The sequence below is a fragment of the Micromys minutus genome (genome assembly GCF_963924665.1).
Source record: "Micromys minutus genome assembly, chromosome: 4".
Classification (NCBI taxonomy): Eukaryota; Metazoa; Chordata; class Mammalia; order Rodentia; family Muridae; genus Micromys; species Micromys minutus.
This window is the reverse complement of record NC_137973.1, coordinates 15,205,283-15,221,727: the sequence shown is the minus strand read 5'-3', so window position 1 is coordinate 15,221,727 and position 16,445 is coordinate 15,205,283. Positions and strand designations below refer to the sequence as shown.

The window sequence follows — 16,445 nt, the reverse complement described above, 5'->3', positions numbered from 1 at the left end:
TGTTTTGTTTTCATCTAGAAGACATCTCTATTGTTTTGATTAGGGTATTGACATCCCCAATGATCCGTGTGTGAAAGTCAGTATGTGATTCAAGCTCTAGTAAAGTTGTTTTTATACAAATATAGGTACCCTTGTGTTTCAGTCATACATGTTAGAAATTAAAATATCATCTAGGCTATTTTTGTCTTTGATGTGAGTGGTGTTCTTCCCTATCTTTAGTGATGAATATTCGTTTGAAGTATATTTAATATCTTTGACAGCTGAGCAAACAAAGAAAGAAAAATGATAGAAAAATGGATGTATATATAAAGAGATATTAATTCTAAAAATCTCCTGACCTCAAACATCCAGAACATCTGGGACACTGTGAAAAGAGCAAAGCTAAGAATAATATGTATAGTTTTTTACCTAATAATCTTTCCTAAGCTTAAAAGAGATATCTATAAAATACAAGAAGCATGGATAGTACCAAATATAATACCAGGCAAGAATGTATTCTCTGGCTGGTCGTCATGGAGGAGGTCATGGCTGAGGAGCTTGATGAGGAAGAGCAGCTGGTGAGAAAGCATCGGAAGGAGAAGAAGGAGCTGCAAGCTAAAATCCAGGGAATGAAGAATGCTGTTCCCAAAAACGACAAAAAGAGGAGGAAGCAACTCACGGAAGATGTTGCTAAATTGGAGAGAGAAATGGAGCAAAAACACAGGGAAGAACTGGAGCAGCTGAAGCTGACTTTAAAGGACAGTAAGATAGATTCTGTTGCTGTTAACATTTCAAACTTGGTAATTGAGAATCAACCACCTCGGATTTCAAAAGCACAAAAGAGACGGGTGCCTGCATAGAAGGAGCTCTGTGTTGTCCCTGGTCCCTGCTCTGCTCTAACCAGCTGTATGGCCTTTGGAAATCTTTCTGCCTGCTGTTTCCTCAGAAGAGGAAAATGAGGGGTTTTGGATTAGATGATGTCTAAGGAGAAGAAGGCTGCATTGGAAAAGGAGCGGGAAGAGAGGATAGCTGAGGCTGAAATTGAGAACTTATCTGGAGCCAGACATCTCGAGAGTGAAAAACTTGCTCAAATATTGGCAGCCAGAGAATTGGAAATTAAGCATATTCCATCTGATGGTCATTGTATGTACGGAGCACTTGAGGATCAGCTGAGAGAACAAGATGGTGCTCTGACTGTGGCTACCCTAAGGAGGCAGACTGCAGAGCCACTCAGATGACTTCCTGCCGTTCTTAACAAACCCCAGTACAGGAGATATGTACACTGCAGAAGAGTTTGGGAAGTACTGTGATGATATTGTGAGCACAGCTGCGTGGGGCGGTCAGCTAGAGCTAAGAGCTCTGTCTCACATCTTACAAACACCAATCGAGATACTACAGGCAGATGCTCCTCCTATTATAGTTGGTGAAGAGTATCCAAGGAATCCGTTAGTACTAGTATACATGAGGCATGCGTATGGCTTAGGAGAACATTATAATTCTGTTACACGGTTGGTGAACTCAGCTACTGAAATTTGCAGCTAGTTTAAAGAACGTTACACTGTTCTATGGAGTGTGCCAACCTACCAAGAGCTAGATCGTTGTAAATGCTACTGAAAAACACAGCTACCTTTGATGAGTTTTATGAATAAGCTTACTAACAGGCTTTTAAGAAGTACATTGGACTAACTTTAACTAGTGCTCTCAGTGGCATTCTTACAACTTAGTCTATTGAGGGGAATATCATTCATAGCCAAGGTGTTACTCTTCCCACTAGTTTTAGTTCTGCACATTCTGACTTGGAATAAATTTTGTTTTAAATTTTGGCCCCACAGCTTTATGTTCCAAAAGTAAGGATTTCAATTTAATTTTTCTTAAAAGTCTGGAGATCATAGTCTTAAAAGTCTCTGTCATCATAGGAACATACCATAGTGACAGCAGGTTTACCAATGCTTATAAAGTGCACGATCCGGTGACTTCTGTGTTGCTAGGGTCAGCAGTGTGCTGCTTTTTATGCAGTATATCTCTGCTGCTAAGAAGAAACTACTTCGGTAGTTAAGAATTTTTGAATACTTACATGAGAATCAGTATAGTTTAAAGAAATGAAACAATCAGTGGTAAATAGGTATTTATTGTGTCCTCTTTGAATCTTTCTAACAAATTGGAGATTCCCTTTTATGTATGTGTAGCTCTTGCATTGCTGGTGTTTCAGCCAGAGGCTGGAGTTAGAGTCGAACCTTATTTCTCTTCACAACTGAGAAAGTTTACATTTTCCACACTACTCAGCTGCCCCACGTTCTCTAGAACTTTCCTGCTGAGAGGCATCAGTGGTCTGTCACTGCTGGCCTGGGGAAGGTGGTGCTGAAGGAGGCCATGGCCGCATTCCTGCCCAAGTCCTCCCGGCTGTCCTAGCAAGAGCTCTGCGTGTGCTCACTTTCTGGGTTCAATGAAAATCGAAGCTACAACTTATTTCCTTACATAATGTGTCACATTTTTACACACAAATATTTGATTATTGTATTTTATATATAGGAAAAGTTGAAGGCTGCTGTTGAGAAGCACAGAGCTGTGTGGTGAAATCAGTACAGAAGAGTTTTATGTGGAATGACTCATGTTACTCATTTTAAATCTCTTAGAACAGTGTTCTTTGTAAGAGAGTTGTGCCCGCACACAAGTGTGTTTGCTGTTCTTGTGTAACAGGTTCCACGGATGGGGCACAGCTTTAGTAGAGCCCTTGCCCATTCTAGCACCAACAAAACACAATAATTTATGGAAATAAAACTTTTGTTGTTAATTTTTTTTCCAAGTTAGAAATATAACTAAGATTGAACATCATGCTTATAATATGTGGGCTTTTGATCTGTGTATACTGTCTGTGAGTAAATAATGGACCTGTGATGTTAAAAGCAGGCAGCGGTGTGGCAGGCTAGCAGGAACTGGTCAACAGCAAGAACGTTCTGAGGTCATTCCAGCTGATTAAGACATGTTCTGCCTGCTCCACACTGTATTCTGAAGGGTGTCTGCTTTGTAACTTTTGGTCCTTTTTTATTCTGAAATTTATAAAAGCACAAAGTTGTAAAATACATGCTTTGAACTTATTTTTACATAATGTTATGTTCATGTTACATTATCAGCCTTAAGGTGTAACAAAACATGAGTTATTGAAAATTCTGTCTTCAACTAAGATATTCTGTAATAACTCATTAATGTTTGGTTGTTTTGACAAGAATTCAAATGTATATAACTATGTATTTCAAATTTCTGTTTATATGTTTTATTTTTAAATGGCCAGTATATTTATGAATAAAATGTATGGCCCACTTCTACCATTTTGGCTATGAAAGGAAAAGTCTTTTAAAAATGGTAGATGTGAATTTAAGAGCATATATGCAAATTAGGTTTGCTGCTGCTGGTCTGATGGAACTTCAACAAGCTTTCTTCAGTCCTGATTGGAAACATTTATGTCAAAATTTTGGATTGTGTCTTTAGCCAAGAATTTTATCTACTTGCATATATTTATAGCCTGTAAAAAGTAAAACAAAGAATGTGTAACTATTGTGAACAAGATAGCTTTGCTCATGTTATCTGATGTTTACCACAAGAATAAATGATAAAGGAATCAAAAAAAAAAAGAATGTATTCTCAGTACAAAATTACTCAAACAATAAACACACCAATAAAAAGAATATAAGCAGCCATTAGAAAAAAAATTCAATCCATGCTATCAAACCTCTAAAAGAATTAAGTACTGACAAAATATTCATATGGTGTTATGCCAAAATGCCATTAAAAATCTGTATATGTATCTCCCCTTTTAGAAAATATAAAGTTGTAAGAAAAAAATATGAACTTCAAAAAGAAAAAGAAAAAATAGTACAAATAATGTATAAAAGCAGACCTATTAGAATTATACCTGACTTTTCAACAGTGACTCTAAAATTCTTAAATACCTGGACAGATGTGATGCAACATCTAAGATAAAACAAGGGCCAACACAGAATATACTACCCAATAAAACCTCCAATCACTATGCATAACAAAATGAGATGGTTTGTGATAAAACTAAATTTTAACAATATCATCCACAAATTTATCTCTAACAGAGGATGCTTCAAGGAAAACTCTAACCTAAGGAGATAAACTACTACCATGAAAACACAGGGTATAAATAATCCCAGACCACTGTAATCAAAGAAAGTCACACACACACACACACACACACACACACACACACACACATACACACATACACACACACACACACCATCACCAACATGACCATCAACAAAATTAAAATTAAAGAAATCAGTAATTATTGGTCCTTGATATTTTTCAATATCAATAGTCTCCTTTAACAAGTCACAGACTAACATGACGAATGAAATAACACTGATTAACTGATTTCAGGCATGGAAAATGTTAACAAAGTGTATATTGATATACACTTGTGATTTCAAATGAATGAAATAGAAGCATAACCATGTTTTTTTTCATCAGTTTATGTATTCAATTTACATCCCAATTGCTGTCCTCCTCCCTCCTCTTATCTAAATTCCACCCAAACAAATATCTCCCTCAGTGACTCCTTTTATTCTCAGAGAAGGGGAAGCCTGCTTTGGGTTCCACCATGCTCTGCAAAATTCAGCCCAGAAGAACTATAGGCCTCCTCTTACACTGAGGCTCAACAGTTAGGGGAAGGAAATCTAATGGCAGGCAACAAGTGTCTGAGACAGCCCTGGCTCCAATTGGTAGGAGGCCCACATGAAAACCAAACTGCACATCTACTCCAAATGTGTGAGGGGCCTATGTCTAGCCATTGCATTCTCTTTGGTTAGTGGTTTAGGCTCTGTGAGTCCCCATGAGCCCAGGATAGTTTACTCTTCACATATTATTTTGATGTTTTTGATCCCTCTAGCTTGCTCAGTTCTATCCTCCACTCTTCCCCAAGGCAGTCTGAGCACCTACTGATGTGTGGCTGTGGGTCTCTGCATCTGTTTCCATCAGCTGCTGGATGAAGCCTTTCAGAAGGCAGTTTTGCTAGGTTCCTGTCTGCAAGCATAGCAAAGAGTTGCCACATCTAGGACTAGAAAAGGGAGGGCAGGAGACTGAGCCCACATGCTTCTTGGGAACTCAGACTCCAGAAACCAGCCCTGGGATGCAGATCTTGTTTTTACTAATCTGTACAGCAACTTATATACACACTTTGGCCAATAAGGGTAAGGATGTACAATCAGAAGACAAACAGGTAATTATAAGTATTGTCCTGTTGAATCTAATTTGTTTGCCCATGACTCTGTAGGGGAGAGAAGTCTATTAGTCAGGGAGTAAACTTTTATGTTGAATCATTGTAAAGTTTGAGTTTTTGCACTGCATCTCTCAATTTTTAAACACAATGACAATTTATTTTCATAAAGAATAGAACTCACAAAACTACAAGTTGTTAACTTTTAAAAACTTACTCTACCCTGAACTCCAGTCTTTTGTTTTTCTCTCACTGGATTTCTGGAAGCTTCTTTAGATCTTGGGCTGTATTTAGGTGCATCAGTATTCCTCAGAGCAATCTCAGAAGACCATCCCACATTTTCCTCCACTAGATTTACTCCCATATCCCCCACAGAGTATTATTAATAGTGGCCAGGGTTGGCCTTCTCATGAGGGATGGGTCTCGAGTTGGAAAAGTCACTGTTTGACTATTCCCTCAGTCTCGTGAACAAATGTTCTTAAAGTGTCAGGTTTTATTTAAGCAAGTAAAAAACAAAATTAAGCATTGCTTGTGAAAAAAATTAGGAAACGTCAGAATGTCTCAATTTAAAAAAAATGGTTATAGTCAAGTCTACCTACTTAATATAATATTTTTACACTGTTCTTCATGTAATACACAGATGTCTTATTTACTTTTTTATTGATATGAAGAGATACTATAACTAAGGTCACTGACATAACAGAGCATTTATTTGCTTACATTATCAAAGTGTGCTGGGTTTCTCAGTAATTATGGGATGGAGCACGGCAGCAGACATGTAAGCATAGTATTAGACAAGTAGCTCAGGGCTTACATCTTATCTCCAAGCAGGAGAGAGACTGAGAGTCAGAGATAGAGACACAGAGAGAAAAAAGTCAGAAATACTGACATAGACAAAGAAAGAGAGAGTGAAAGGGGCAAACAGAGACAGAGAATCAGAGAGAGGCAGAGAAGTAAAGAGAAAGAATTGGAAAGTCATGTACCCTTGGAAACTTAAAGCCCCTTCCCAGTGACACACTACCTCCAACAATTTCACAACTATATTTTTCCAAGGAGTTCACCATATGGGGACCAATTCTTTAAATACATGAACCCATGGGATGCAATTTTATTCAAACTATTTCAGTGGAAAAGGACAGACAGTTGATGTATACACAAAAAAGATATATATATATATATATATATATATATATATATATATATATTTGTCTTTATTTGAAAATAAAATATTTGTATGATATAAACATTAAAATATCTATAAATAATAAACACTAATCAAATTTACTAGCTAAATTCATCTGATTTCAGTATTCAACCCATCCTATAGTGAATATAACATTTTAAAAGTTATTTGAAAAAACACAAAGTAATTAATTTTCTGAGAATCCAGCATATAAAGAATTACCAAAATATGTTCAGTCTAAGTGACAATGTACAGAATGATGGAAATGCAAATCTTTTGAAATATAGAAGAGCCTAGACACAGGTTTACAGGTATCATATTTATTTATAGCAAAACCATCATTATAGTTCATTGAAAATATATAGTGTTTCCAAAGAGTAGCAGGAGGACAGGTAGATTATAATTGAAATAATTCACTCACTCACATAACAATCATCTCCAGTAAGTGATTCATTTATGTCTTTGTTTTCCAAATGGGAGAGTTTTCAAATATTACATGAAAAATATACTGTGATCAAAGGTCATCTAACAAGAGATAAAAAGCACTAAAGAATGATTGATTACTTGATTATATGAAGACTTTTCATTTTAATTTAGCTAAAAGTCTTTCTTACAAAAGTTTGTCTGAGAGCCAAGCTTCAAACCAAATTATATCATAATATATCATATATATATATATGTATATGATATATAATGACATAATATTATTTATTTAGACTGAAATTAAATATAAAGCCTTGCACATTCTAAGCATACTGTACCACAACAGCCTGTTAAGTTTGTTAATAGAAATACCTGTAAGACAAAATGGAAATAAACACTGAAATTGTTGACTAGTTTTTGAGTTTTTCTTTCAATTTTTTTACTTGAACAACTTTATTTTAAAAAACAAAGATAAATGTACAGATTTTAAAGGAATTTTTGCTTAAAACCATATGAATACATTTTTGTCAGCACTTGATTTTTTTAAAGGTTTGATAGTATGCCTCAAAATCTTACTAGTTACAATGAGCATAAAGTACATACAAACTATGATGTAACCTGGAAACAGTTTTCTTGGTGTGTAAAGATTAAGCATAATGATTTTTCTTTCTTTCTTTTTTTTTTTTTTTTTTTTTTTTGAACTTCATATAGTCTGTAAGTTGTTTCTGGGATGTTCAGAGCTTTTTGGAATTAGTATGCAATTATCAGTGAGTGCATATTATGTCTGTTCTTTTGTGACTAGGTTATCTCACTCAGGATGATATATTTTAGATGCATCCAGTTTCTTAAGAATTTCATAAGGTCGTTGATTCTGATAGCTGAGTAGTAGTCCATTGTGTAAATGTACCACAATTTTTGTATCCATTCATCTGTTGAAGGACATCTGGGTTCTTTCCAGCTTCTGGCTATTATAAATAGAGCTGCTATGAACATTGTGGTGCATGTGTCTTTGTTGTATGTTGGAGTGTCTCTGTGGTAAATGCCCAGAAGTGGAATAACTGGGACTTCAGGTAGTACTATGTCCAATTTTGTGAGTAATTGCCAGACTGATTTCCAGAGAGGTTGTACCAGTTCACAACACCACCAACAGTGGAGAAGTGTGCCTCTTTCTCCACATCCTTGCCAGCATCTGCTGTCATCTGAATATTTTATCTTAGCCATTCTGACTGGTGTGAAGTGGAATCTCAGGGTATATTTCTCGATTGAGAACTTTTTGTTTAGCTCTGTACCACATTTTATAATAGGGTTGTTTGATTCTCTGGTGTCTAACTTCTTGAGTTCTTTGTATACCTTGGATATTAGGCCTCTATGAGATGTGGAATTGGTAAAGATCTTCTCACAATCTGTTGTATTTTTCATTTTTTATTAGATACTCTCTGTATTTGCATATTAAATTTTATCCCCTTCCCTCAGCCAGATAGATCCCATTCCCCCTCCCCCTCCACTTGTCTTCATGAAGATGCACTCCCTCCTAATCACACTCTCCACACCATTGCCTTGACATTTCCCTACATTGGGAAAGCTTGCCCTCCCTGTACCAAAGGCCTCTTCTCACATTGATGCCAGACACTACTATCTTCAGCTACATATGCACCTGGAACCATAGGTCTCTCAATGTGTGCTCAATAGGTGTTTTGGAGAATTTAACTGGTTGATAATGTTGTCCTTCCTATGAGATTGCAACCACTTCCAGCTCCTTCAGTCCTTTTTTAGCACCTTCATTTATGTTCCTGTGTTAAGTCCAATGTTTTTTTTTTTTTTTTTTATGACCTGAGTTTTTTTCAAAGCAACAGAAAGGCAGACTGGGCGGAAAGGATGACATTCAAAGTGTTTCTGATGAGACTTTTAAGTTTGTCAAAGTCACCTTACAACAAATCCACAGGTCACAGAAGTCTCACACAGCTATGATGTGGACATTCTGTTATATGTTCCTATTAGTGCCACTGTCTGAGAGGCTATCTTAAAAGTGTGGGTGTCCTAAACATGCATTGGCAAAATTTCAGGTACATTAGTTTGGCTTGTCAGTCAGTAACAGAGACAGAGAGACAGAGAGAGACAGAGAGACAAGATTTCATAAGAGGATAGTTATATTCACCTGACTACTCCATATGAAAACTACTCATCATTAAGAATTTTAGGCATTCATCTCTTAGATTTGATACCACCACTGTGATTATGCCCCTGGCTGATGTGGCTGTCATCATTTATCAATGATCTAAAATTGCCCATAATGTGGATCTCAAGTGATCTCTGGTATCTCTACAGAGGTGCCTCCATTCTGCCAATGCACTGCAGTAGGTAAGTTTCTCCAGCAGGCTATTCTTGGTTTCATGACATATGCATAGTGTATTCAGCAGTAAGAATAGAACACCAGATTGAATAAATTCTTTTCTCAACTTTTGTTCTTGGAATGACACTTTTCAGCCCATTTGTCAGACTTTGTGACCACAAGATTAGTGATGGTGTGTGTGTAGATATTCATAGTTGCTCCTACAAGGATTAAGAATTCATCCGATTATTTTCATTTCAAAGACAAAACCACAAAGTAAATTTCATAAAGGGAAATGTTTCAATATCTAAAATATGCAACTAATATTGTCAAAGTTTAACTGAATTTTAAAAACCGTATAAAATATGAATTGTCTTAAATTGCAAATGACCTCACATGGATTTCATTTTACTAAATTTTAATTTTTTTTCATAATTTATGACAGAGATATTATATAGAACATTCATTTGATAGAATATTTAATGTATGTTATGCATGTATGTGCAAGCCAAATTTTTTAAACACATTCATGTCTTCAAGAGGAAACCAAGCATTTCATTCTAGTGATGTTAACTAGAAAATTAAGATACATTATTTAAAGTGGTTTATTCTTAATAGATTGATTCATTTTAAAGTTTTTAATAGCTTATTTCTGTAGCATTGTGATATATTATATCTAATTACAATAGTAACACTAATTGGTACAAGCACATTGAGAAATCATGTATTTATCAAATTAAAAAATATATCAGTTTTATAGTAGTTTCAAAAGTGGTACTTTCAAAAAGACTTTAATTCTTGTGTTGTAAAACACATGAAATCAACTAAACCAATGGGTGGTCTCAGAAATAGTGTGGAAAAATTTGGATAAATACATTAATATTGGTAGGTTTTATCTTTCTCTCTCTCTCTCCTTTTTTAAACTACTTGTTTGTGAATTCCTTGTTGGTTTTTCTTCAAAATATCATCCTTGCTTCTGTTCAGCTTCTCCTGACTCAACAGTCAACTGTCATTTCTTCTCAGCAGGCTCGCTGACACTTCTCTTACATTTCCTGGAACATCCTCTCTGCTAGTCTTAGCTCTCTGCCTCTGCTGGGTATGTTCTTTGTTTGTTTTGGTTTGGTTGTATTTTTTTTGTTTATTTGTTGTTTTGTTTTCTTATTCTGTTTCCAGAATTACAAGAAGTATATGGTCCTTTGAAGAAGCAGGCACACACAATGAATCATGTTACAAATGTTCATTAATGCAGACTACAAAATTAAGTTTATATAAAATTATCCCAATAAAAAGTTTCCTGTGTGTAAAAACGCTCATCCACTTTTATGTACTATATTCACAAGATGTGTTTAATTATAATCCTAATGTTGAACAGTCCCAAACATCACAAGATACTATGAGTATTGTTCTTTTCATACATTTTTAAAAACAATAATAAACCAAGGTTTAATAAGTGATAGGTTAATAAATATAATATTCATGCAAAATTGTTGATAAATTTTGATATATGAGAAGGAAATCTCTGAGAAATTTGTAGGAGCCCTGTTCAAGAGTGCTAATACCATAATTTTCAAACAATATGTTAGTAACTTATTTCATGAATATATATATATATATATATATATATATATATATATAAAGCTTGTAAAATATTTTTAGAAAATTTGTCACAGAAAGTATTTGAACATATTTCATACAGAAGCTTATTTATAAGTTATATAAATATATTTTTTGTTCAAAGGAGACTGAATTCCTAGTTGTTTAATAATAGCATTGTTTTTATGATGTGTTAAATTTTGATTGTTCATATTTCTCAAAAATCAAGGATTTGATTTTAGTCTATAAACCTAAATTCTGAACATTTGATTACTGATCTCTCTTGCATAATAAGAGTTTTTCCTGGAAGATGCAAACTATAGATTTATTTTTAATTATGAAACAGATTTATATGTTAAATTTTCAATCCACAAACCTGCTATACAATAAGCTTATAACCCGTAGACAAAGATATACGCTTTCCACCTAATTAAGATAAATTAACCCATAGAAACCCTTAGAAATAATCACAACAACAGTATCAATCTAGAGATGCTCCAAGAGAAACATACATGTCTGTTTCCATTTTTTTCCTCTGTGAATATCTGCCTACTTTTTTCTCTTTCATTTTCCTAGCATTTTTCTCATTTATCTCTCTACTTTCAAATCATATATTACCTTGACATCAACATATACCACCACACTCTACATCCTGGTCTCCATAAGCTTGTTTACACAAATGAATCTACCATATGTAGCCATAGCATAATTCAAAATTCATCTAGTCCTAACATGAAAAGTTTCATAGTCTATAACAGTCTCAACAATGTTACAAGTCCAAACTTTAAAGTCACTTCTGAGATTCATGCAATCTCTTAAGTGTATTCCTTTATAAAATCAAAAAAAAAAAAAATTACACACTTCAAATAGCACCAGGATATATATTACCATTCCAAAGTTGATATAGTGAGAAAACACTGAACAACAGCAAAAACAAAAAAAGCAGCTGAAAAACTTCAAATTCTGCATCTCTATGTCTGATATCCAACTCCTTTCAATTTTGCCGACTGCAACAAACTTCCTCTTGAAATGAATCCACTCCCTGTCAGCAACTTTCTTCAGCAGGTATCACACAGCTCTGGCATCTCTAATAATTTGGGGTCTCCAAGGCAACTTCAACTTTTTTTAGCTTCTTATTCCAGGGTCTGAAATCTACACAGAATTATCTGGTCTTTTCAAAACAGTTTGGGTCACATCTTCAGCTCTGCTGCCCTCTGTACCACTCTAGGCTCTGGTTAACTCCACTCCACTCTTGCTGCTGTTCTTAGTGATCATTCATGTACTGACATCTCTAATATTCTGTGGTCTTCTGTTGCAACTCCGGTTCACCAATAGCCTCTCTCATACTCCCACTATGGTGCCAACCCGTAACTTCTTTGCATGAGTCTTTCAGTCCTGGCCCATCAACTGCCACTGAGGCTGCACCTTCACCAATGACATTCCATGGCCTCTCATAGTGTCCACACTCAGCTTCCCTTCATACAGTACCATTTGGGTGATTCTTACACATTACCAAGTCCAGCTACTATCATGAGGGACAATCTTGGTTATCTCTGGAACACAGTTTCTTTGTGGCCTCAGAACACACTTCCAAAATATTTCACTTCAACAACATTGGTCTATGCTTAATCACCACTAATTTTGTATCTCCAACTAACCAGCATCAATTGTACTAATAATTTCTCCTATTCTTGTCTTTAAAGCCAGTGCCACATGGTTGAAGCTGACAAGTTCTGCTACTTGCAAGAGCTGGAACATGCCTCCTCTTGTTCTATTACATCACCGGATTTCTGTTTGCTAACTCCTTCACTTCCTAAGTTTGGCTGTCCTGAAACTTGCTCTGTAGATTGTCCTTGAACTCAGAGATCTTCATTCTTTTGTCTCTTGAGTTCTGTGACTAAAAATTGTGAGCCCTCACACCTTTACTTGGACCTTGCTCTCTTCCAAGCTGGCCGTGAACTCAAAGATCTGCTTGCCTTTGTCTTCTGCGATTAAAGGTGCATACCACCAGGCCTGGGCCTAAGCTTTTTTATGGCTATGATTATTCGATATCCAGATCAAATGCCTGTGTCTTCCAACCTCAAGATCACAGGTGTGCCCTTCATTTCTGGATTGTTCTTTATTCAAGATTAAAAGTTTAAACAAAAACAGTAACCAGGTGATAATAATCCTTTCTTCAACTGAAAACGCATAAGTTTAGCTGGGTGGGATCTGGTACCAAAGTCACTACTCCCTTAAATCCATTTAATATCCTTGAACACAAGATTTAGCTTCTTCCCACTTCCTGGTGCCCCTTTATTATTATTTGACCCACACATTTTGTATTTTTCTTTTTAATCTTAGTATGATCAGAATGCTCTTTATAAGACTAAAGTAGAGAACAATCTCTGTTGGGTGTTTTTGAGAATTCCTTTGTCAATGCAAATAATATAAATCTCTTAACCTTAGCTTCAGGTAGACTCTTCAGACAAGGACAAAAAGCAGCCACATTCTTCACCAAAATACCACAAAAATAGTCTCTAGGTCACATGCTGAAATTCTTCTCCACTAAAATCTCTCAGTCCAGGTCTACACAGTTCAAATCACAATCAGCACAAGTGTCTTCCATATTCCTACTAGATGGCCCATTAAGCCCCATGTAAAAAAGTTTGTGGCTTTCCAATGTCCCAAAATCTACATTTCTCCAAACTAGCATGGCCATGCTTATCACAGCAATACTCCATCCCTGGTACCAACTTCTGTCTTAGTTTGTGTTTTCCTTCTTTGAACAGACACCATATCCAAGGCATCTCTTATAAAGGACAACATTTAGATGGGGCTGGTTAACAAGTTCAGAGATTCAGTTCATTATCATCATGGCAGGAAACAAGGAAACATCCAGGCAGGTGTGGTGCTGTATAAGGACCTGAGAGTTCTACATCTTCATCTAAAGGAAGCCTAGATCCACTTTTTGATGACAGACCAAGGTATGGATATGACCCAAATCCAACTTGGTGAACCATGAGTTTGATTTGGGTATTTTGGAAGACTATGAGTGAAGGTTTACTTACAGGATCCAAACTGACTCTGACAGGTGCATCACCAAGGCCCACCCAGTATGGGTACCAGCTCACAACAGCTGGAAACCTGGAGCATACTGCACAGCTTGCAGGCAACTTAATGTCACAGAATGTCATTTCCAAGGGTCTAAATCTTTTCCAGGCAGCTCATGTGGTTTCTAAGTCTTCCAGGAATGTAGTCTGTTCTCAGAATCTTAGTTGTTGCTTGCTTGTCCAACAGTAACTCTCTTAAGTCTTTATTGTTTACTCAAGAAGTAAAGGAACGAGTTAATTGGTTTTGTGCTTTCTAAGTTATTTTGAATTATTTGCCTTTTGGCTTAAGGAATTTCCCTGTAGTTTCTTAACTGTTTCAATCTCAGAACTCAATAATTCCCTAATAATAACATTGCTAAACTTCTTTCTCTCTCATGAAGTCATTAAAATAGCAAGCCCAAAATTGCGGAGAGGTTAGGAAAACCCATACAAGCTGAATGTGTGGAATAGGACCTTTTCTTGGCTCTGTGAGTATGCATTAAGATCTCAAAACCTATAGCTAGTGGCAGTATCCATCATTATTTTATGTGAGTGGGGCATCATTTCATAATGAAAGTTACAAACTTAATTGAATGGCCTATAAATGTACAGCAGATGGAAAATTGTCTTTTATATTCTTATTCTTGTTTTCAGCAGCTAAAATACTTATAACCCATAATGACACAGCTCAGACTCAAAAAATGTTTTAATGCTTCTATTTTATTGACATGGCAATGACATTTCCTATTTTCAGTTGCAAATATATATATATATGAGTAAAAATTATATGTCTCTAATTTATTAGAATTATCAATCTAACCTATTGCACAGAATACAATATTGCTAATTTGATGATGAAAATGAAAATATTTAGCATATTTTAACATAGTTCATATAGAGATGGAATATGAACAATATAGTATATAAGAAATCCATAGAAAGAAAGAGAGAAGAATGGCTAATAATGACCACTAGTCCATTTCTGGAAATAGATGATAATATATTGATTAGGATAAATGAAAGGATTAGTTTTCAAGGTTATGAGGTTTGTTTTCCAAGAAAACAAAAAAGTAAACATATGCCCACAAATAACTATTGCATGCAATCATATCTTGTCACCTCCTCTGAGACTGAACTATTCAGCTTTCCCAGGACACACAGTCAGAGTCAAAGAATCTACATGCAGGTACAGATTGCAGCGGAGGCTTGATTCTTGACACAGCACTGTGTGTTAAGAAACAACTTCCTTTGTTTTTGAGGTACTCAGTCTAACCTCAGGATTACCGGTCCAACTCTCCATGGTGTTTGCAACACTATTTCTTGACCATAGAGAGACATTCTTTCTAAGTTAAAAATAAATATGTCATTATAAAGCTGTACCTTCATCTCAGTTTATTATAGAAAAATTGAAAACAGTACATTCATACAATGTCATTTGCTCTTCTTTTTTTTAAAAAAAAATGTGGGAAACTCTGCTAATTAACCACAACCAAATTGCATCTGGGCTCAGCTTAGAATGGGAGACTCCCTTTCCTTACTACTGTTTCTTCTTCTCTGACCTTGTCCAGGAAATTTTAAGCCTCTATACTTGCTTCTAAGTGAAGAATGTCACATAGCCTAATTAGTTTAGAGGACCAATTTCTTTTCTCTTAAGGAGACCTGTACAGCCAACACCTGACATTTCCTCCTGAAATTCTTTCCCAAGCTAATGAGGCATTCCAGGTATGCTATACCTGTCCAGCCAATGACCTTTGTCCATGTTGGATGTCCCTACCTTTAGTTCCCACAAATGTTATGTGCCTTTAAGCACCTTTTATTTTGAGCCCAGTGATATCTGTTTCCACTGCCATTGTGAACTACATTAGCTGATGATCTGTGAGAGTGGGGAAACACGCAAAATTTTGTCTTTTGTTACTGAAATTGTAACATAATTTCATCTCTTCCCATCTATTTTCACTCCAAAAGCTTCCTTAATCTCTTCACATCATGACATAGTTTTTTACTATATATAATCACAAGACACACATACACACATACACACACACACACACAGAGAGAGAGCTAACTAAATACAATTTGTTCAGTAAGTGTCTTAGGGTTGTATTGCTGTGAAGAAACACCACCGTGACCATGACAACTTTTTATATAAAAAAAAAAAAAAAAACATTTAATTGGGCCTGGCTTAGAGTGTTGAGCTTTACTATTTTATCATCATGGCAAAAAAGAGATAAAAAATTATTTTATCATGATGGCATGCAAGCAGATCTGGTGCTAGAGGGAGAGCTGACATTTCTAAATCTAGATCCACAAGCAACAGGAGGGAATGATGGTACATATACATGGATTGAGCTCCTGAGACTTGAAAATCCGCCCGTTAGTAACTCACTTCATCCAACAAAGCCACAGCCACAATTCCTAAAAGTACCATTTCTTATTATTCTTTGTAGGTCATTTTTAGTTTTGCCTACACAGTCTGTATGTTATGTATAGGTATGATTTTAGGGCTGACTGAGTAATTAGATACTCAGTTGGTTTGCTCTTTCATGGAGAAGACTATTTTTCCTATTCTCAGAATTCCTTAATTGCCTGTAATTATTTGTCTAAGGCTGAGGCCTTCTAATCCTTCTT

General features: G+C 35.7%; 1 pseudogene across 1 annotated transcript; it reads left to right on the top strand.

Annotated features, from left to right (window-relative positions):
* Positions 1-512: 512 nt before the first annotated feature.
* Positions 513-1,943, top strand: LOC308420182 (deubiquitinase OTUD6B-like; annotated as a pseudogene). Its single transcript, XR_013975662.1, has 2 exons — positions 513-827; positions 966-1,943. The product of XR_013975662.1 is annotated as a deubiquitinase OTUD6B-like (transcript).
* Positions 1,944-16,445: the final 14,502 nt, after the last annotated feature.